Here is a 21,715-nt window from a genome sequence, read left to right on the forward strand (position 1 = left end):
CAAATATTGATTGCCATTTTTAGCACAGACTAGAATTTGGCATCCCTAATCTCCTTTATTTAGAATTTAATAACTTTTAAAATCTTGCGTGACTTGGAGAATTGGCAAGGGGAAAAGGAATGCTGAACTGCTAGAGACTTGTGCGGTTACAGGCTGGCTTTGTCAAGACTGCCTCAGTGCAGTAACGATGAGTGACCATAAGGGCAAACGTTGTGTAAAGCAGTTGATACGGTAATAAAGGGTATATATGCATCTGTGAAGAGGGTATGTAAAGAATGCAGAGGAAAGTGCAGGCAGAAATATAAAGCGCTATATGAGATTGCAGTAGATCCTTAAGCTAGCAGCTACGATGGCTATCTTTGGCCTGATTATCTGCTTTGGATCTTCAGTGCCTTCCCTTGACTGAATTAATTAATTCAACGTTGCAGCCATCAAGGTCACTGCTATTATAAGCAAGGCCTGTACGCCGACAAATGAAATCTCTGCTCTTTATAACCCCAGACCAAATACCTACTTCCAGCACTTAGCTCCAGTAATACTTATGGCCAAGCTATAGATCTGGAAAAGCAGATGACATTGACGGGGAGGTTCATCTGCTCTGCATTTGAGATCCTTGCTTCCTGAAGATAAAATAGTCAGTAACTGTGTGACAGAAGTCAAACCCATGAAGTCTGGGAGAAGGCATCTTATGTTCAGATTATGCAGAGCAAAAACTGTGCACTATTTTTTGGTGTCCGTTCAGAATGAGTTCACTGGCTCAGGCAGATTCCAACCAGACATCTGTTAATACTAAAGGCTACTTCAGAGAGATGACTGGAAACCTAAGGTTTACTTTTAGCAAAAATTGCCGTAAATGTTGTTTTCCACAAAACTTTTCATCAGAGGTTTCTTTGTCTTAAGAAAATAAAAAACAAAGGGATTTTTTTCCCTTAAAAACAGAGCAAAACAGGAAAACATCAGTGCCCCCCACCCCACCCCAGCAAACAGTCTTTGTCAGTGACCTTTTATTTTCCCCCAAGTGGATGGAAAAACGCATGAAGAGTGTATGGCATCTGTGTTCAGCCTCTTCCTTTCCTCAGCTGGCTCGGTGAGATAGCGTAAAAGGTTTCATTCCTTCACAAACCTTCCAAAGGACAAGTCTTATCTTGCAGGTATTGTTGTAGCACATGAGATCACGCTCCAGCGTGGAGTTTATCAAACGTGGTGTTTACTCAGGATCACCTTTGAGAGTCTGGTGGCAATAGAGGTCCCTGTCCCGTGCGTCGGAGGTAGTACTCGCGTATTGTGCTGAATTAGCTTGTGCACACCAGTGACTGTGCATACAGCAGTTTGGGTACGTTTACCCGATGTATCTGACAGTCACTTAACCCAGCAAGGATATTTAACTTGTGTATTTTTTGCTTTTAAAAAAATCTTTGTGCAGGGCAAGTGCCTGACAAGATGAGAATCAGGCTGCAGTCCACAGGTTGTATTGACCAAGGCTTTGCAGCTGGCTTGTGTAGCTTTGGTTCCATACCCTCCTCCCCAACTCACCCATCCAGAAACGTCCTCTCACACATGTATGTGTAGACACGCACACATACATAGTCATAGTTCTCATCGCTTGATCATACTGAGATAAATGGAGAGTGACTTGCAAAGCCAAAAAGTCATTCAAAGACAGTGTTGGAAGTTTGAAAACCTTGTCAGTAGTCAGAGGGAGCAAAGCATGCCCAGGCAGCCGCTCAAGTGCGCTTTCAAAGCCCAGTTTCTTTGCGTATCTGAAACAGACTCTCGGCATCTGTTGAGCAGTCCAGTTTGGGTTTTACTCAGTTCCAGTATCTAGGAAACAAATCTAAAAGAGCTTTCTGCAATGAAAGATCCTGATGTTAAATCTTATTGCTCCTTTAACAGCGGTGTTTTCCAAGACAATCGTGTACCTCGTGACTGAGGGAGGAGGGAGAAACCCTGATGTTGTGGTTTGTCATATACATTGAGATGGTTGTTAAAACGTATTTCATCATATTCTGTTCTGCTTCTATGTCTTGATTTTAAACTCATTCTTTTACTTGTGTTCTCTCATATGCATGAAAAAGATGTGTTCAAATCCAGAAGACTGTGCTTTTCTCTGTAGGCTGTGTTGGTAGACTCTCCCCCATGCTAATCTCATTTTGTTTATCCAAATTCAAATAATGATTGATAACTGGAAGTCTTACTGCCTAATTTCAAAGATACTGCAAAAGACAAGGGAATGGGGACCTGGCTATCGCAGCCATACAGTATATTCTAAAATTTCTTGGAGTCTGTGATATTTCATAGCTAGGAGCGATGCAAACTGAGTGGTGTGATAACACTATTTGTCGGCTTTTCAAATGCGGAGCCTGAATTTAGGTGGTTATGTTAATATGTAGATTTTTTTTTTTTCAGGTTGATCAAGTATCAATAACTTTCTAGGAAAGCAGAATATCTAGTTTTGGTGCCAAGGTATTACCATCCATTCACAGTTTGGCATCTGAGTTTGTAACTGTTGGTTTTATGTTTTGAAAGCCCCCCAGGAAATTGTTTTCTGTTGCTCCTTGTTATGAAAATATATTTCTAACAATTTTTTAAAATCATTTCCTCTTCATATTCTCCTCTGTAGTCACATCTGCAAGAAAAATGTGAGTTAGGAACATTAATCATTTGGGAGTCTTGTGTCTTAAGTCTTTGAAGACAAAGTGCCGCTTCTGCTGACTGTAGACTTTTTGCCCAGGGTGGTTTCCTCTTTCCATATAAATCAAAAAGAAACCCATACTGCTGTTCTGCCCAAATCAGGCAGGGGGAAGGGGAACCCTCAAGGAATAAATAGCTGGTTCTCATTTGATGTCACCGCCATAAAAACCAGGACAGGGACAAAATCCTAAAAGATTTTTGCAAAACAATGTTTAAACAACATAAACAAAGCCAAATTCTCCACCTGCCCAAAGCTGGCGCAAAACCTCACCCACATCACTTCAAAACTGAGAGGATTCCAGTCTCTGAACGTCCCTTCAGATTACGAGTGTTTCTTTGGGTTCTGCGGATTGTTTCTAGGCTTCAGCTACCAATAGATCAGCTGTCTATAAATGCATCAAATAAGATTTATTAGCAACATTTGTTCATATCCTCAATTTCTGTGAAGAACATGCAGGTGGTGGGCGACACTGGCTGCTGGGCGAAGATTTGCCTGTTGAAAGGCAGGAGGAAGGTTAGTTGTGGAATATTGGTGTCCGGTTTTAGGAATGGTTATTTTCCAGTCTGTCAGGTGACATAGAGCATAACTGAGAAGTTTAAGCAACTTCCCCGCAGCTACTCATCAGAAAGAGATGTTTCACCCTGCACATGCGAAGCAAGTAGACTAACGTAGACGGAGGAGGTGAATTCCTGCATCTTGCATTTCTCGTCTTTCTAGCCATCTCTGGGCATCTGTCGTCATCATCATCTATCCGGTAGAGAAGAAAAGTTTCTCCATCAGGTAAGAGCTTTCTTTTCCTGCTTCAGAGCAGTATAGATGCTTGTTCTTTGTAGATAACTTGGTGTAAGAGCTGTGTTAGTATTACCGCACATAAATATTTTTATTGGCACATAAACCGATAGTGCTGTAGATCAAAGGGAAGCCTGTGTTGGTAAGCAGTATTGGCATGTGGCTGCCATAATATCTGATTATTACCAGATAGTATTGAATAGAGTCCTCTTGTCCTTTGCAATGTTTTTGTTAGACAACCTGGTACTGTAATCCTGTATCAGAGGTAAGGCACTGAAACACAGGTGGGATTCATCTGTCCTGAGAAACTGCACCTTCCGATCCCTCCTGCTGCCTGTGCGCAGGCTGACCCCTCGCCCAGCTACGGCGTGGGCCCGCTGGCGCTCCGGCAGGGACGCCCGTGCAGGGGAGGGAAAGGCCCCGCTGGATTCCCATTCCTGCCGGCAACGAGAACGCTGCTGCCAGCCATCAGGTACAGCAAACAGGAACAATTTTGAGGAACGGGGCTTTGCCCCGGTTGGGTATGCCTGCTGAGGTGTTTCGATATTGATTTGCGCTGAGATAATGGCAAGATTGGGCTTTTGATTGCGCTCGTAAACCAGGAGTGTGGTGCCTGCAAATATAGCAGGGATGCTGGTATAGGTGAATTGCCTGCAGGTATGCAAGAACGTTGTGGGGGAGCCAGGAATTCAGCTGAGAACTCCTGAGCCCTGCAAGGGCTCCTCCTATGTCTCTTTGCTAATCTTCTTCCCATATAACTTTCTACTGTGGCATGACTAATGCTCTCAATTAACGTGTACTAACCTCTAGCATTTTAACATAATAAAATAATAATTTATGTCTTAATACGGGATTTAATTTTTGTACTTGCCTGTCATGTTTCAGGCACCGGGAAGGGTCAAAGAACAGGTGTGGGTGTCTGGGGAGCGCTGTATTTGCAGCGCTGGTCATGAGTTATTGATGTTGTTATATCAGGGTACAAGATGTTCTTTAAGACTCCAAAATTAAAATCCTAGCCCCTGAAATGGGAAATAAAGCAACATACAGCAACTTTCTGAAAGCTGGAACTAACTCCTTTGACTCATTTGGAAAAGGGTCCGTGCTGGCAGCGTCAGGGGATTACAGTGCAGCAATTGCGCCTGCTTTTCTCCTCCTAAGTCTGATTTGTGCTTCTGAAGTTTTGTGTGATTGGAGAAAAGAAATGCCACGATTACCTTCTTCGTTGGTCTGCTATATTAACCACTTTAAAAACCACGGAGAAAAAGATCAAAGAAGGTGATCTGATCCTTTTAGGCATCTGTAGCCGTTGAGAACAGCAGTGTTTCAGAGCCCTGTCTAGTGAATGCTTTGGATACCCTTGTGGTGAAGCATGCAGCCGGTGGGAAGTATTGGGGAGAGGCAGAAAACTTCGTATTATATAGAACCTGCCCACTTGTGTTCCCAGACTAACATCCCTCTTGCTCAAACTCTACTAATCTTTACTTACCAGGGTTATTTTTGCTTCATTTTGAAAAAGAAAGCAAGCATCTTCCCCTTCCCCAGCAAGGACTAGTCATACAAAACGAAAGCACAAGAATACAGGCTGAGGTCACGCAAAAAAAAAAACCTTTAAGCTTAAGGCCTATGTTTAACTAAAAACACGCCCAAGAGCACCTGTGCCCTTGCCATGCAGTAACGCTGTCAAAAGCAACATTACCTTCTCCTACACGCTAAAGAAATACTGTTGGGCCATCATAAATATGGGCCTATGCAAGCTGAGGGCTGTAGCATCACATCTGCTTTAGAGAGCGATGCCCCAGGGCTTTCCATGCCCATGGGACTGCAGCACGCTTCTTAGGGGTCTGTGCAAACAACAGATGTAAACTCTGCCCGAGCATTGCTGCAAAGGCCGTTGTACTGTCCCCCCCGTCCCTGATCATCCACTCTGTGGTTTGGGTTTTGAAGGTGAGACTTGCTCTCACAGCCTCTGAAAGCTCTCCCCCTCTCCAGAGGGGCTGGGGGTAGGCGCTCTTCACAGGGCAATAACTGCTTTAAAATTAACACATTTCTCTTTGCACTTGCTGCAATTATTTAGAAACCTGCATGTCAAATGACCCACGTTAAGCCAAAGAGCGTATTACTAGGGGTGTGCTAACAGCACCAGTGCACTAAACCACAACTGACAGCCTGACCCAGCGCTGTGCTTTAAAAGGGCAGGGCTGCAGCGTTGGAGTCGGAATTCTGCTTTAATTAGGCCATTACCTGACCTTCAAAGCTGTATTTTCTTCCTCCTCTGCATGCTATGCTGGAGGAAGGGCTGCTGGAGAAGACAGGAAGAGCCCTATCTGATCGTTATCGGGAGCGGACGAAAGCCATGCGTTGCCTTTTCCTTTTGACGTGTGCAATTAGTTTGGCTTGTGTGGAAGAAACATGTCAAGGTAAATGGCGGTCTCTGTCTTTCCCCTTGGTGATCCCTGGCAAGGTCTGTCATTTGCTCCTTATGTGAAAAGCTATTCAATCACCTGTTGACAGTGGTATCCCTCTCATAAAACTTGCAGCATATCCTGATTATACACCACCATGAGATACCTTTGCCCAGGCAGTGCATCACACGGTGGCCTGCCACTACCGTTAGGCTGTTTTACAGGCTGAGTGCACTCCAACTCTCATAAAACTTTGTTTGAACCCGGGTGTTTCTACATCTCTTTGTCCTGTCCCCCTCATCCCCCCGCCCCCTTCAAAAGAAGCTTTTCCATTTTTATGGGGATACAAGGATCTTTCTGTCCAGAACACATGACATCTGTGGTGCTCGCCAGGAGCATGCTGCCGTTGCCCCTGCTTCCGAGCAATCCCCTCCCCGCCGGCCCAGCAGCGTCCCACAGCTCTGCCACCTCCTTTGGCCTCCTTGTCGGAGATGTTGTATGCCTCCTGTGTTCGCTCTGGCTTCTCGGCCGGGATCTGTGCCAATGTACTTACCTTCGGAAAACCAGTGAAATCAGTTTCTGTCTGGAACTGCTGCTGGCCACCACCGGCGCTCAGCACGCAGAGGGGACAGATCCTCCGTGGCTGCGTGTTGCAGGTGACTCTCATGGAAGGCAAAAGATCTGTTTTGTGGGTTTTTTAAATAAACAGATATAAGAAATTATTTTCTCCTTGAAGTTCAGTTCACTAGATTTAAGTAATGCTGTGCTTATGAGAAACAAAGTCAAAAGCAAAGAAATCCATTGCAAATACTGGAGAGGGAGTTCACTTTTAATTCAGCTTTTAGGCCAGTTGCAACCATGTTGCTGATAGGTTGTGCCGAGGAATGGCATTAAACTTGCTCTGTACTCGGAAGCGAGTGCGTGTGCCCTTCCATCGCCGCTGAAGGGGTGGCCCCTCGCCGCTCCCAGCATGAGCCGTGATCACAAGTCTCCGGTCATACCCTCCATCTCACTGCAGATTTCCTGTGTGGCCATGGGAAAGCTGTTCTAAACTCATGCTATCTCCTCTGCTTTGACCAGAAGTGCTGCTAATCCTTTTCCTTCTTCTGAAGTTGAGTGTGCATGAATACCGACAGTGTGGTGGGCCGGCGGCTGCGAGAGCCCTGTCTGTCCCAGGACTGTGGGGGTGGTTTGTATCGGTCCCCATTCGGGTGCTGTACCTCAGCAGATGGTGATGCCGGTGCTCCCTGGCGTCACTTAGGACACAGTGGAGAATGCTCCAGGGAAAGGTTTGCAAAGAGCTTCTTTGTTCGATTAATCACAGGCATTTTGTCGTTTACTCTAAGCAATATTTGAAGGGTGATGGAGTCACAGTTGAGCCTATCGGGACAGAAATCAGGTAGTGTGTTAGAAAAGGAGGGATATTCAGAGATGAGGATAATGGAAACGGCGCTGGATTTTTACGGTGCTATTATATGGTTAAAAAAAGTAATTAGCTCTGTTTTATAAAGGGGAAGATTGAGGCATGGCAAGACTCAGGGGCTTCCCCAAGGGCATACAGGAATTTTTTTTTTGTTGGCACTAACATACAGAGCGCTCCGGCCAACAAATAACTGAAGTCCTGTGCTGCCGGAGAGCCCTGGGAGCGTGGTGCCGGAGTGGGACGAGGCCGTGTGCTCACCCGCTCTTCGCCAAGACCCTGCTCTGCAAACACGGACCCCCATGCGGCTGCCCAAGCCCAGGGGCGGCGACAGGACCTCGGCCCGTGCCAAGGTGCCACAGGATCTTGGTGGGGCATGGGGAGGGAGAGGAGGCTGCGGGCACCCGGGGTGCTGCCTGCGCCTGGGTTTGTGTGCAGGCTCTCGCCTGTCCCCCTCCCCTTTTCAGGGGGTGGCAATCGTGCAGTTACGGTGACACGACCGGTAACTGGAGAGAGCATTTGTGCTTTTTGTCACCCTAACTATTGCCAGAGGGCCTGCTCTTTAACCTGGCCGTGTTCAGAGCTGAACCTGGGGACAGATAAACTGTTAGCTGCTAGGTTCAGTCTTTCCTGGGCTCTGAACAACTCGCGGGAGGCAGCTGCAGGGCTGCAAGCTCGGGAGCTGGGAGAGCTCAGCGGGGACAAACCCAAGCAGGGACAAACTCAGCAGGGACAAACTCAGCAGGGACAAACTTTCAGTACCAAAGGGGGACTATAGGAAGGACGGGGGCAACCTCTTTAGCAAGGCATGTTGTGACAGGACAAGGGGTGATGGTTTTAAACTAGAGGGGAGATTTAGACTGGATTTAACGAATAAATTTTTCACAATGAGGGTGGTGAAGCGCTGGAAGGGGTTGCCCAGAGAGGTTGTGGAGGCCCCATCCCTAGGGACATCCAAGGCCAGGCAGGACAGGGCTCTGAGCAACCTGGTCTAGCTGAAGATGGCCCTGCTCACCGCAGGGGGGTGGGACTGGATGGGCTCTAAAGGTCCCTTCCAGCCCAAACCGTTCTATGAAACACAGCAGGGACAAACTCAAGAGAAGCTCTTACCCCCCACCCGCTGCCCCCGCCTCGCCGCCCTTCGCCCTTGGCTCCTGCCAGCGGACCGCAGCGTTAAGGGAACGCACGGCCCCTGGGAGGCCTCCGCACAGCCAAACCCGCTCCAACGCGCGGCGGGGAGCGGAACGGCCCCCCTGGGCTGCGGCACCGGCTGGCAGCGGCTGCGGAGGAGCCGAGCCGTCACTAGATGGTGCCCAAGGAGCGGCGCGGCGGGGCCGCCGCGGACGCGGGTGGGGGCGCGGCGGGGCCCGGCGCGGCGGGGCCCGGCGGGGCGGCCGTGGGCGGGCGGGGGGCGAGTTGTCGCGGGGGGGGGGGGCGGGGGGGAGCTGCGCAGGGCGGGGGCTGCCGCGGGCGGGGTGGGGAGGGGGCTGCCGCGGCTGCCCCCTTCGGCCACGACCACCGAGCTCACCTCAGCACCTCCTGCTCCCGGCGAGGGGTGGGAGTTCCCTCCTACCCCTCTGGGGATAAACCCCGGCCCTATCTTTATTTCCGGGGCTTAGCCCTTTTTTAAAGTCAGGTGGCTTTTTTTGGTGGCCGGTTTTTGTGCTAAATCGAGCCTAATTATTATAATATAACGGAGGGTTGCTTTCAGTGAAATAACGACCCTTGCATTGCATTTACGCGAATGAAGAATGAACCTTAAAAGGTTGCCCTTCTCAGAAAATGGATTGCGCGCTCGGTTCTCTCTATTGATTAGTTTAGGTATTTAAAGTGCTGCATTTTATCTCACCAGCCGCCCGGTAAATTTGTCATGATGATACTTAAAGGAGCAAATTGACGTTGTTTATTTTCCCAAACCTTTTTGGCATATTTCTTGGCTTCTTATTGCACCTTTGAGCTATATAGTATTGTATGAAGGAACAGTGATAACCCTTCTGCTTAAATAAGCATGACAGTATAACATCTCTGTTCAGCTGAAACACCAATGAAAGGGATGCTGCAGTGCGAAATGTATATTACGTTGCAGCTGATGGAGTGAGGTTAGCAATCCTGAAGAGGTTTTCAAGAGGACTAGAGTCTTCCCGTATTAAATGAATGATGGGAGGGTTTGTCAGAATTTCTGTTCGCTCCAAAAATTGGAGTTCATTTCTCCTTGGAGCTGCCAGATAACAGGAGCCATCCTAATAATTGCAAAGTACTTCCAGACTGCGTCGCATTAGATTTTTGAATGTGACATGTGCAGCTAAGCAAAAAGAGACAGGACACATGCATGCATTTCTGTATTATAGATTTCTGAGGAAGTAATGGGATGATGTAAAGTTTTTGAGTTAAATATGGGTGTCTGGTTTTCCTACTTGAGTTATGAAACCTTTTTAAATATTCTCAAAAATGTATTGGGGAATTGGGGGGGGAATTTTGTGCCCTGATGCTAACAACAGCTGAAAATCACTCCTCTGCGTGCTGCCGCAGGAAGCACCACTAGCCGTGGTTGTGCCCCCGGAGATGGGGTGTTCCCCCCGCTGGCACCCAGCGAGCAGCCTCGGCGCTGCTTGCCCCAAATTCTCATTTTCGGGGGGTGGGTGAGGGCTGTACCGTGGCTCGGTGTCCTCCACAGGCTGACCCCAGCGGTGCCTCCCGTGGGGGGCCGGGGAGCGTGGGTGTGGGTGCAGGTGCCCCATGTTGGGGGGCGGGAGGTTTGCTGGCGCCTGCCGTGGGCGAGCCACAGCAGTGTCCCCACTCCCCACGCTGGGCTGGGGTGCAGCCAGCCCCATCAGGACGCGCTGCCCAACGCGTGTGAGGGGCAGCGAGCCTCCACCAAGGTGGCTATTTCCACAGCTGACAGTCTCCAGCGTGCTCCTTCAGTTCCCCTCTCTGGTTTCTCAAGTTTACAGATCTGCTTTTGGTCTCTGCGTGAGCAATTGCCACCCCTTTCCTAACCCCATATCCCGGCCGGCGGTAGGAATACGCATGCCACTTAAATTCCCCAAACAAAATGGAAATGGAAAGTCTTTGGTTTAGTTGAAAAGAACAGCGAATTCTGCTCGCAATCTGTAATGCAATTAGCGTTATTTGACTTGGCAGCCTTCGGAGGGCCTGCGTGGGCTGCAGGCTGCGAGGGCCTGGAGTCAGCCTCCGTCTAGGAAGGACTTGGGAGGAACTCTCGGTAATTTTTACATCTGAAGTGTCTCAGTAGTTTTTCTCTCCGATCTCCTCTTCCCTCCACCCTCAGCGTTTGGATGCTGCAGCCGGTCGTCCTTCCCAGCTGGGAAGGGGTGAAGTCGGCGGGTCCTCCAGCCCCTGCCCTCCTCCGCGCCCCTGCCAGCTCTGTGGGCGTCTGCGTCCCCCTGCCCGGCCCAAGGAAAATAATTTTGGGTCAGAACTCACTGAGCCATCTGTGTTTCTGAGGTTAAATTATTCCTTGCAAGGGAAATAGCATTAGGTCGCTGTATCTGGCCTGCTAATTGCTTTAACTGGCTGAAAAGATATCGGCCTGTTCGTGAACTGTTTGTGCAAACTTCACAGAATAGTGTTACCTTCAGATCCTGCCCCTTCCACAGCCAGAACGTATAAACAAGTCTTTTGGTAAGAAAAGCAGCACAAAGTTTCAAGCTCTGCTAGCAGAAGTTATGAGAGACAGGAAGTTATGGGCAAATTGATTTCACCACTGGGAAACTAGGGATTTTTTTTTTCCCCCCAAGTAATGACTGTAAAGCATGCTAATGCTATTCAGCATTAGTGCATTAAAGTGTGGCCTTATTAATTCAAGACATAAAGGCAACAAAATAAGCTGTTAAATTTAAAATATAATACATATATAATGAGAAAAAATGTGTGAAAGCTTTATTCAAATGAAAATGCAGAATTGTTTGAGCTAGTGAAGTATCTTTTGTGCTGAGTTATGAGCATATGTAATAGATTTAATTATTAATTTCTCCATTGTTCTATGCACACAGACAGGGTTCAAGGCACAGTCATTCTCTGGCTTTCATGGATCTAATTTGTATAGTTATTGCCTGAATAAAGAATTGCTCCGATTCTTAGCTCACTTTTTTTCCTCTCCGAAGTACTACCTTACTGCTGCCTTCCGAAAGGAGAGCACCTGCCAGTTCTTCAGGAATCAGCTGATCACTTCCAGTGATGAGGCACGCTCCCAGTGACGTTCTTTTTCAAGCCTTTTTGTCTAAATGAATTATTGTGCATCCTTTTTAATTTTATTGAACAAATTACATTTGTCAAGGTCTAGCTTTGTAAGTAAATAACTAGAGACACATGGATGCATATTGCTGCTGTTCAAGGTCTCTTGTTCTATTTATGGAAGCCAGATGAATGTGAAACAAAAGAGAAACTTTTCTCTAAAAGCAATTATCTTTCTGCATTCCCATCAGTATAATTATATTGCAGGGAATTTTAAGAAGTCATACAAGTAGAACTGAATACTTAAAATCATGGCTGAATCATTATGCAAAAGCTGAGCAGAGTGTCTTGCCTCATGCTAAGAAAACACGCTGTGCCTGACTGTTCTCTTACACCTTTACACCCGAAACGTATGTGTGTATTCGTCACAAAATAAGAACCTGGTATCCAAGAGTACGCTATACGTATGAAGAGTATTTGTGGCAATAACTACTGAATTCCTCCCAGTTTTGAAGCAGTGCTAATATTAATGGGTTGAAAGATTTTATCACTCAGGCATTTAAAAAGTCATGGCCCTGCTCCGTGAGTATCTTTAATCATGGGTATTTTCTTTGACTTTGGAGACACGTTGTGTTATTAGAACAGGGCGTCGTCTTTGTTAATGGAAAGGTCTTCCTAGGTGGTAAAAGGAGTAAGGCCCAAGAACACGTAACAAGGTCCAGACTGTGTTGGTAGAGGAGTCTGGTAGAATTCATTATTTTACTGTGCTTAGAGAAACACCGTTAATGACTTTTTAGGAGGCTGCAGTACTGGCACGGTTTGTAAAAAGTCACATCATTCTGAGGGGGAGTGGAGAAAGTCTGCCAGGAGAGTAAATTCTTTTTGTCTGTTGTCCCATCAAATTTTGCGGGCTTTTGTTGAAAACAGTAATCTTTTCCCTTTAACTTGTTGGGAAGATGCTGTCAGACCACCAAAATAAAAATCATGGGGATGTTCTATGGGTGCTTTTAAACTCCTATCAGAGCAGAAAGCTCAGCAAAAGCAGCCGCAGGGGTACTTCTTGGGGAGAAGCAGCACTGGGCTCGGCAGAAAGCCTTCTTCAAAAGCAAAGGAAACAGAGGTCCTGTAGCAGGGATCTGCTACACCACGGTTAATCTCTCAGCTGCCACCTTTCTTTGCAGGGCGGTGAGGATATGATAGTGCAATTAAAAAATATTAAACAACCCTTGTATGCAGAAGTGAAATAAAAGTGGCACGGGTTATGTTTCCAGATTTGAATTTGTAACCTATATTTTTAAGTGTATATTTGCATTTAATACTAGAAGTAGACGGATGTACTCTTTCCAGCCAGATTTTTTTTCCTCTCACCTCTCTCCGCTCCTGTTGTACCCAGGGTTGCTGTCTTTTCCCTTTGCTTTGCTGCCCCTTTTTCCCCTCTTCCAGCCTTTCTCATGTCAAACAGGACCGTGTAAATCAAACACTTAAAGCCCAGCTATGAAGAAATGAGGTATATAGCCCAAGCTTTAGCAAGGCAGGAAATGTTCGTCACTCCCCGTGCCATGGCAGACGGCTGCGCAAAGCTGCACGCAGAGAGATGCCCGTCCCACACGGGACCGACTCCGTGCTGCACACCTACAGCAGCTCCAGCCCAATGTTTTCTTTTCTGTGAAAGCCATTTTGACTGCCATGTGTTTGCATTTATTTCCTTTCCGGCTCCGTACATGACTCATCCGCAGCAGGATGGAGGAGCCAGGGCAGAGCTGGGCTGCCCGGGAGCTCCTTTCCCCGCTTCCCAGCCCCGTTTTGGGCAGTCGCACGGTGAGGAGCCGTTCGCCAGGCTGCAGGAATTAACTTGCCGTGCTGGTGGCAGCTGGGCTCAGTGTTGCTTAGCAGGGGAGGCACGTGAGGGCTGTCCTCTTCCCGTGCCTTGATACAAGAGACTGAGATGCTTCTCCCTCTGTAAAGTGATAGAGGCAGCTTTTATTCACTCTGGCTTTGAACCTTGCTGTTCCCTGTAGGTTACCCACAAAGCGTACAGCCACAGGTCTGCCGTTCCTCGATTTTAGTTCAATCCAAACCTAATCTTTTCTTCTTTTTCCAGAAGTCCCGTTGGCGCCAGCGTTTTCTTGCGTTCAGCCATGGGCAGGGTTACAGTAAACGGTTTCCTCTCGCTTCCTTCTGAGATCCTGTGCCAGGGCAGGAGGTATGTTTCCATCTGAGGATCCTCCTTGGGAAAGACTCTCATTTCATGGGGGGGGGTCATGCCTGAGCCATAATGGTATTTTAACTGACTTTTGGTTTTTAGTAATTTCTCCTTCCCCCTCCAATAATCCGCAAATCTGTTACCAATCAGAATATGATATGTATCCTCAGCCAGTTTCAGTGGGGCTTATTTCTATTACATCTGGCAGTGTGTCCAGCGGGGGAGAAAAAAAAACCTCAACCAGAATTAGCTGCGCTGAAATCAGCTGAATTTTGGATGTGTTCAACCTTTTTGGCCAGACTCATTCCGGTTCATGAGAAGTAATTATCTCTTGAGCATCACATTAATATTAAAGATCCACAGGCATTAGAGTTTAGGCAATATACCTTCTTCCCAGCTCCAAAAAAAAGATGTGGGATAATTGATCTGAACATGCTCCAAATGTGCATATGTCTTTATTTATGAATTCCAGTGTGGATTGTTTGGGAGGATAAGGCAGAATAAGGAAAAGCAGGCAAAAATGTTGAGACCTCTCATCTCCCTGGCCATTTCTGTTAGGAATAGTTATAATCCCCTGAAAATGAGTTGTGAAAGCTAACAGCATGTTAATAGCATATGTTACAAACACTAAATCCCTTCAACTGGTATTTCTGATTTACGCCTTTCCGTATTTCTTAGATCAGGGAATTCGTGGTAGCTGGAGCTTGTGGCTCCCTGTGGCCAGGCCGGTCGCTGGAGAGCCAGGTTTGGGCACTGATGGCTCCTCTTCCTAAGGTTGGTGTGAAATTGCACCCCAGCTTCTGCCTGCTGAAGGAGCAATTGCCCTTGGAGCACCCAAAATGCTGTTCCCTGCACCATGTCCATCAGCTGGAGTGCATTGTCTGCAGGGATGCTGGGGTGACCTGTCCCAGGCATGGAGGTGACGACGGCCGCGCTGTGTCCCCGGAGATGGTGGCTGTACGCACAGGAAACTGTGGCCTCGGGTGTTCGGGTGCTGCTCACAGCCAAAGTGTGGCAGGACCCCACAAAAACAGCGCGGCTGGCTTAGGGCTGGGCTTAAGCCACCGGACAGCCCTATGCTGATGCGCTCCCGTACCTTCCATCATGACCGTGACACCTGCATCTATGCTCAGGTAATGCTTACGGATACGTGGATGGTATTGCATCGCTCATCCTTATACTGGCAGAAAGTTTGATTACTCCACACTAGCCAGCAATGTCATTACATTAAATAGAAGGGGAACCTTTTCCTTACTGAATTTTTTTATTGTGTTCAGCTTCACTCAGTAGGGGAAAACAAGTCTATAAAAGTGCCGCTAGCTTGTTTCATCTTCTGCACGTGCACCCACCTCATTTTCACGCCCTGGCGAGGGGTGTCAGATGCAGCCTGGCCACCCGAGCGGTCGTGGACTGGCCCAATTTCCTGCAGAGCGCAGCGAAGGCCGTAGATATCAACTTCAAAGGTAAACAATTACCTTTTATTATCACACATGGCTTTAGCTCTACCAGTTTCAAATAGCACATAATCACAAGTCTGTGATAACATTTACTCCTGATGAGAGAAAATTTACCAAGTACTAAATTGCTGCTGAGATGACGGGAGCATGAGCCAGGCAGAATTAACTCCGATGATGAGTCAGCAGACGTTAATGTCTTGCACCACGCTGGAGACATCTGCCGAGCCGTCCACTGTTGAATCATCTTAAATATTTCTGTGTTATTACCCCTCCAGGAACAAGCATCGGAGAACTTTTGTGTCTCTGTGTTATATATGCATAAGCTATTTTAAAATAAATATATGCAGGCATATAACAAGTGTATGCGTTTAGGTATGTAGGTAATTTTCAGCTACGGGAAGGATGAGCAACCAGCAACTATTTAAAGTAAAACATGCATGGAAATGCTAATAGCAATTGCCTACATTTGGTGCTTAGAAAGTGATAGCTTTGCTCAGTTGTGGCTCTGATGAGCCTGGGAGGGTGACCTCGTGTCCACGCTGTATGCCCTCAACTTTCATGCAGACCAGCCTGGTCAAGCTTGGAGTGGGAGCCAGAAGTTCACTAAAGGGTCCCCATGTTTTTAAAACTAATCCCTCAAGAACAGCTGCAGGGTGCTGCGTTCAAGTGTATCATCACTTTGGCTTCTTCCATTTTTTTTTTCCATATGCCCAGAATGTCTATATGTAGTTAGATAAATGTAGTAACTAGGCGCAATCAAGAGCATCAGATGAATTCAGTGGAGAGGGGCAAATGACTTCTTAAACGAGATCCTTTTTCACTGAAGGCCCTGCAACTGTGCCATCATACGCTGTCCTTCTGCAGCAGATCTTCTGCAGATGCTAAAGACAGTGGCGCATAACTGGGGGTGCCGAAGGACTTTACTCTGGGCAACGTGACGATTGCACAAAGGAAGAGGCTGAGCTTTTATTCAGTAAATTCTTTGTTGCATTCAGCTTAACGCAAGTTGTTTTAAAGTACGTTGTTCTATCTGGCCTTAATTAATTTAAACTTTTGCAAACATAATTACCCAATTGTATGCACGTGAGAACTGCAGTAATTCAGCGCACATCATGCAAAGCTGCATTTTTTTGAAACTCTGACTCTCTGAGGTCTGGAGGTCAAAAGTTAATTTTAGTGAGATATGTGAGAGTTGTCCATGTTTGCCAAAAAAAATTGTTGTTTCAGGCATTCTGCAGTCTGAGTGTCACTGCTCCAACTCGTGTTTTTAAAGTTTCCCCACCCCCTTAATATTTCAGACGCAACTTAAACAAAACACCACCCAACCCACCCGGTGTTTTGGAAAGCAGGGTCAGAGCAGCCTTGGCTGTTGTTGAGGGGACGTGGGAAGCACAAGCTGACAGTGGAGCTGGTGCCCCGCAGGTGCAGCCATGGGGTGGTGGGACCAGACAGCCTCGCGGTGCCCGTCCTCCCTCTCCTGTTCTCCTCCTCGCTGCCGCTGATGCTGGGCTTAGCCTCTGCTCAAGGCAAGCCCATGGCTGCCTGCCATCTGATGGAGGTGCTCTGAGCCCCTGTCCCCCTCTTGCCGGGACCTGGGCGTAAGCGCCCGTCGGTCCCCACTCATGGGCCTGTGACCTCAGGGCTTCTGAACAGGTTCGATGCTAGATGCTTAAAATAGCTCAAAGGAAATGATGTGAACATCCCCTGCACGCTGGGTTTTGCACTCAAACACTGCTTTTTCCAAAAAATTAGCTCTAGCAACTCATCTTGAGGCGCCCTAAAATAACAACTTAGTATTTAATGAACATTAAGGGGGAATTAAATTAAACTAAACAGTAGCTTGGTTTCAGCCTTCTCAGTAGTGGCTGCACAAAAATAAGGCAGTGTTTTTAGACCAAATAAGAAATCCATCCTTTGAGGATTGGTTTACAGTCCTCCAGAATTTTCCACAAGGTTAATAACCAAGTGAAACGTCCTGGCGGGAACGATCACGTTCCCGCTACTGCCCAGTCATTAGAATGGTGCGTCAGGAGGTTTCGAGTAAGTCGCAATACTTTTCTTCTACTGTGGAAGACGATGCATCTCCATATTTATTTGAAACGCTTTCTCCCATTTTCCTTTGCATGCTGAACTTCTTGGGCACAGTGCATTAACTCTTCTTGAAGTACAAAATGGAGAACACAAGTGCCAGAACATTTTTGTCAATGGTTTCCAAAAACTATGGAATTTCCTGCCCAGCTACATCAGATCAGCCAACAACTTTGTAATTGCTAAAAACAGCCTGTTGATTTTCCTCCCAAGTGTTTCAGCTGGCCTGGCTGAGCTTTCTCTTTTCCACTGTCTTGAGATGTTTCTCTCATTGTGCACTGTGCTGTGTTTTTATGGTCAACATATCCTATAGCAAACAATTTCAGGCTGATGGCGGAAGGGAGATTGGGTTCAGGTTAGAGATTTGAGCCCAAGATGGGGAGCCAGGAATGCCTCAGTTCCTGGACCAGATCTGCCACTAAATCAGGAATCCACATAAAGCAAAGCCACATGATGAGCATTTGTATGATGATTTGATTTTCTGTGCAGAGGAGGAAGTGAGTGTTTGAATGCGGTTCTCTCCTTGGCGTGCCCGCTGCAACCGAAGCCGTGGCTACAGGTGGGCTGTGAGCGGGGGGCAGGGAGCAGGTTACCTCCAAGGGGAGGGTGAGATTCAGGAGGCTGCTGTCTAGTTGGGGACCAGGAGTATTCACCAGAGTGGTACTTGGACTGACATCTCAGTGGTAAATGCAAATAAATTAGTTAAGTACGCCTATATGAAATTTTCCTGCTGAAAAATTCATTCTATAAAAACATTTATACTGTATTCTTTATTGTCAGCTAATCCTGACCAAACTCATTAAATGGCAGTGTGTGGGTTACTCGCTGTCAGTGAAATTATCAAAGGCATTTTTCAGCTGGTGCACCGGGAAAGCATGTGCTTCAATGCCAACTAAAACAATAACGAGGAAATGTTATGATCAGACTTGACCAAATGACCTTTCCCATTTTAGATTAGTTCTTAATTTCAGCGCAAGGGTCATCCTGTGAGAATACTTACAATAAGTCACTGCTCACCTCTCACATGAAAAAGAAGTGACTTATTAGAAATCTCACTGTACTCATTGCAGTTAATGAGATGTGGAAAGCTTTGTAATTTGATTTGCTGGACCATATGCTGTAAAGGGATACTGCTGATTTCATTCCTCCACATTTAATTTAAGCAGTATGCAATGGCTTCTTCGTATGGCTACTTATATAATAAAAATTAACTTGAAGTATAAAAAAAATACACCATTGTGGGGTTTATTACTCTATGTGGTTGAGTTTCAAGTGTTTTTCATTGAAACATCTGTAAGTAATGTGTAGGTCTAATTTTAAATCCTGGCAAATATTTTCCATTTAACATTTGGTTTTACTGACAGGCTTGGAGCAGTGGTTTTCAGAGCTTGTCAGTAACAGATATGTATTTTCAAAGACAAACATTTTTTTAATTGAAGATAACTGTAATTCAATACCTGCTTTTCCTATCCCTCTTGTATTTTAGCGGTTGCAAGCAGCAACGCAGACACTTGTCCCCTCTCGTTGTGGACCCCGGCCATGGCAGCAACACCGTGGCAGTTTGGGCTATCCCTCATGGGCAGTCCCAGAGGCGTGGGGCAGCTGCGTGGGGCTGCATGGGGCGGTGGCGTGGGGCTGCGTGGCATTTGGCAGAGCGAGTGCAGCCGCGCGTGCGGGCTCACCCCCAAGGGGAGAGGACGACAGCGTCGGGAGATCGTGAACTCCCTGAGGATGTTTCCTTCAGAGATACCCTTGCGGACATTTTTCAGGGGACAGTTGCCTCTGGGGGGTGGATTTGGGCCTCAGCCCCAGGTGGAGCTTGGCCACGTGCCGCGACGCAGCAGCACGCGCTCCGCTCGCTGGGCCAGGCGTGCTCGCTTGTACCACAGAGGCTCGCCGTCAAGGCTTTATTTCAGGTTATTTGATTTTCGGCTGCAGACAAAATGAAACAGCTCAAACAGGCAGGCCGGCCTGCACAGCCCATAAAAGTGAAAACCAAGCTGACTTGTCAGCGTGTGCCGCGCTGCCCGGTGAGGGCTTGCACGCTCTTCTGGTCGTGGTGCTTCGTGTGAGAGCCTGAGCCACCGCCAGGCTAAAGGCCATGCTAGAAATAGCCGGCCTGGGGCAATGAAAAGTCAGTTTGGAAGTCTAATATTAAGATTGTTTTCAAAAAGAAGTCCTGGAAGGCTAGACATGCAGGAGACTCACTGGTTTCACCTGAAATAAATGCCACAGCACTATCTGCAATTAATGCCACGGTGTCCATGAGGTCTAAATACGAGGACTGTCTGCGTTTTAATCTAACCCATTGGTTAAATTTGAGATCAGGCCAAGAAGCTTGTGAAGTTGCTGCCCGTGGGGAATCGTGGCGAGGGAGGCCGTGGCCCCGCAGCACTGCAGGGCTGCAGCAGCTACAGAAACATGGCCATTTTGTGAGGGGACGGCGCTTGTCTGTGCTCCCCTCACTCTGTCTTCCCCCCCCACTCTGCTTTACTGTTTCCTCACTATGATTTTAAAAACAAGTTTAATTTCTGCTTTCATTGAGAAATAACAATAGCAAATTATTTCTCTTAGACCCAGACTGTCATCTTGTTGAACTGCAGCAGCAGAAAATTGAGGTTTGGCACAGGGAGATTTGCCGTGGCAAGGAGCCGTGGGCAGAGGACGCCATGACGAGCTCCCAGGAAAGAATGTCGGCGTTACCCAAATTTAACAGCTTTACACTTAGAGGCAAACATGTCTTTGCTACCAAAGACAACCTGTTCCTTTTAATTTGGAAACTGCCTTTAATGCTTCCAGACAGGCTGTGGTGTGGGTTCAGTGGCTGAACCGAAGGTGTGGGCTCAAGCCAACCCTTGCGCATCTCGGGTCTGAGTCCTCCTTGGTGGGGACCCCGTCAGGGATCGAACCACGGGCCCTTTGTGGGTGGACCTCCGCATTAAAAAAATAATAACAAAATCAGTTTTCGATTTTACTATGTCTCAGTTTTCTTTTGTCAGAAGTTTTGAAGTGCTTCTGAGGAGGTTGGTGATAGTCATAATCTCAGCTACAGTGATTTCTCATAAACATTGAGAGAAACTGCAGCTTTACTAAATATAGCATCTGTTTTAAATGGCTGGTGGTTCACTTGTTTTTAATATGAGTACAAGCACAGAGGCAAGTAAAATCTAATGAAAGTGCTTAGAAGATTTTGTTTTGATACCCCACAGCAGCCCTGCTTTATACTGAAGGGGGAAAAGATTTCTTTATAGCCAGGCCTGCAGAAGCCAGAAATTTAATCTTGCTCCACAACTTATTTTATTGCATTTTTAATTTTCTCTTGCATTACCCTGACCCTTTTCTATAGCTTTTGACGCCTGGTGCTTAATTACTTATCATTAGCAATGTACATGGGGGCCTTCCTGCATATTTATAAATGTGATCATTAGTACACGGGAAGACAAAGACTTCTTTAAGACCGTCATTAGTTATTCTGTTTTCATAGAAATGTTCATTAGAGAAACTACCCACCTGGTTAAATAATTATAATTAAGAATTGGTAATCTCCTTTGCATTTTTAACTTGATCTTCAGGACGTGTGTGCATAGCTAAAGGAGCCTTGTTTGGCCATCTTGCTATCTTTTCTTTTTGATTTGAATTGTCAAGCAGATTTAAATGCTGTGTTTTGGAACTGTGTACTCTAAGAATGATTTATGGAAAGATAGGTTATTAAAAAAAAAAAAAGAGAGAAATCAACCCAGCAATTATCTCTGAATTCATTAACTGTGCACTGGCAGCGAGAGGTTATATAAGCCATTTACTGTAATGCACGGTATGGAGGTAAAACAAAATGTCACCAGAGCCTGATTTCTCTGTCCTGTCTGCGGTACTCACTGCAGACACCCAGACTGCAGGAGAACACTTGCAGAAAGGTATCGTTTCCATGTCGCGGTATGGTATTACTTGGAAATGCTGACAATAAATGCGATAGTGTTGGTCCTCCTGCTCCCAGCCATCGTGGGGAGCTGGTGGGAAACCCGTCCGAAGTTGTGTGCATGTGCCCATCTGCTGCGAAGCTGCAGGGAAGGGAGAGCATCACCCCTCCGTGCCCACGGCGGCTGGCACGGGGAGGGCTCACCTCTGGTAAACCTCAGCGATGAGAAGAGCTTGTCAGTGGCATAAATATCATCTGTAAACAATTAAGCAGCTACTGCTCATTCAGGGCAGTTTTGAGAAGCAAAGGAAGTCTGCAATCAGTTATATCTCCAATTACCATAAAAATATATTAGCCATTCATTCATTTATTAATGATTCATCAGTTAACCACACATAATGAGCAAATAATTAGCAATGCTGTACGGTTGCCAAAATTGAAGAAGTGTTGGCATTTTAAAGATGAAAGGTTGCATTTATGTAAAAAGTCGGGTGGTGATAAAGTTAATACAGAAGATAATTATAAAAGTGGCTGTCCTATTTTAGAGGCTGAGGTCC

The 21,715-nt window shown here is 46.6% G+C and overlaps 1 long non-coding RNA gene across 2 annotated transcripts; it reads left to right on the top strand.

The window, feature by feature from the left end:
* Positions 1-7,031: 7,031 nt before the first annotated feature.
* LOC135313970 (uncharacterized) lies at positions 7,032-20,919 on the top strand. 2 transcript variants are annotated; one of them, XR_010373479.1, is made up of 4 exons: positions 7,032-7,172; positions 13,599-13,700; positions 14,379-14,833; positions 19,820-20,919. It is a non-coding gene; the product is annotated as an uncharacterized LOC135313970 (long non-coding RNA). The 2 variants fall into 2 exon arrangements; XR_010373478.1 differs by lacking the exon at positions 19,820-20,919 and having other exon boundaries at positions 14,379-18,431.
* Positions 20,920-21,715: the final 796 nt, after the last annotated feature.

Source organism: Phalacrocorax carbo, chromosome 6, assembly GCF_963921805.1.
Source record: "Phalacrocorax carbo chromosome 6, bPhaCar2.1, whole genome shotgun sequence".
In the NCBI taxonomy this organism is placed as follows: domain Eukaryota; kingdom Metazoa; phylum Chordata; class Aves; order Suliformes; family Phalacrocoracidae; genus Phalacrocorax; species Phalacrocorax carbo.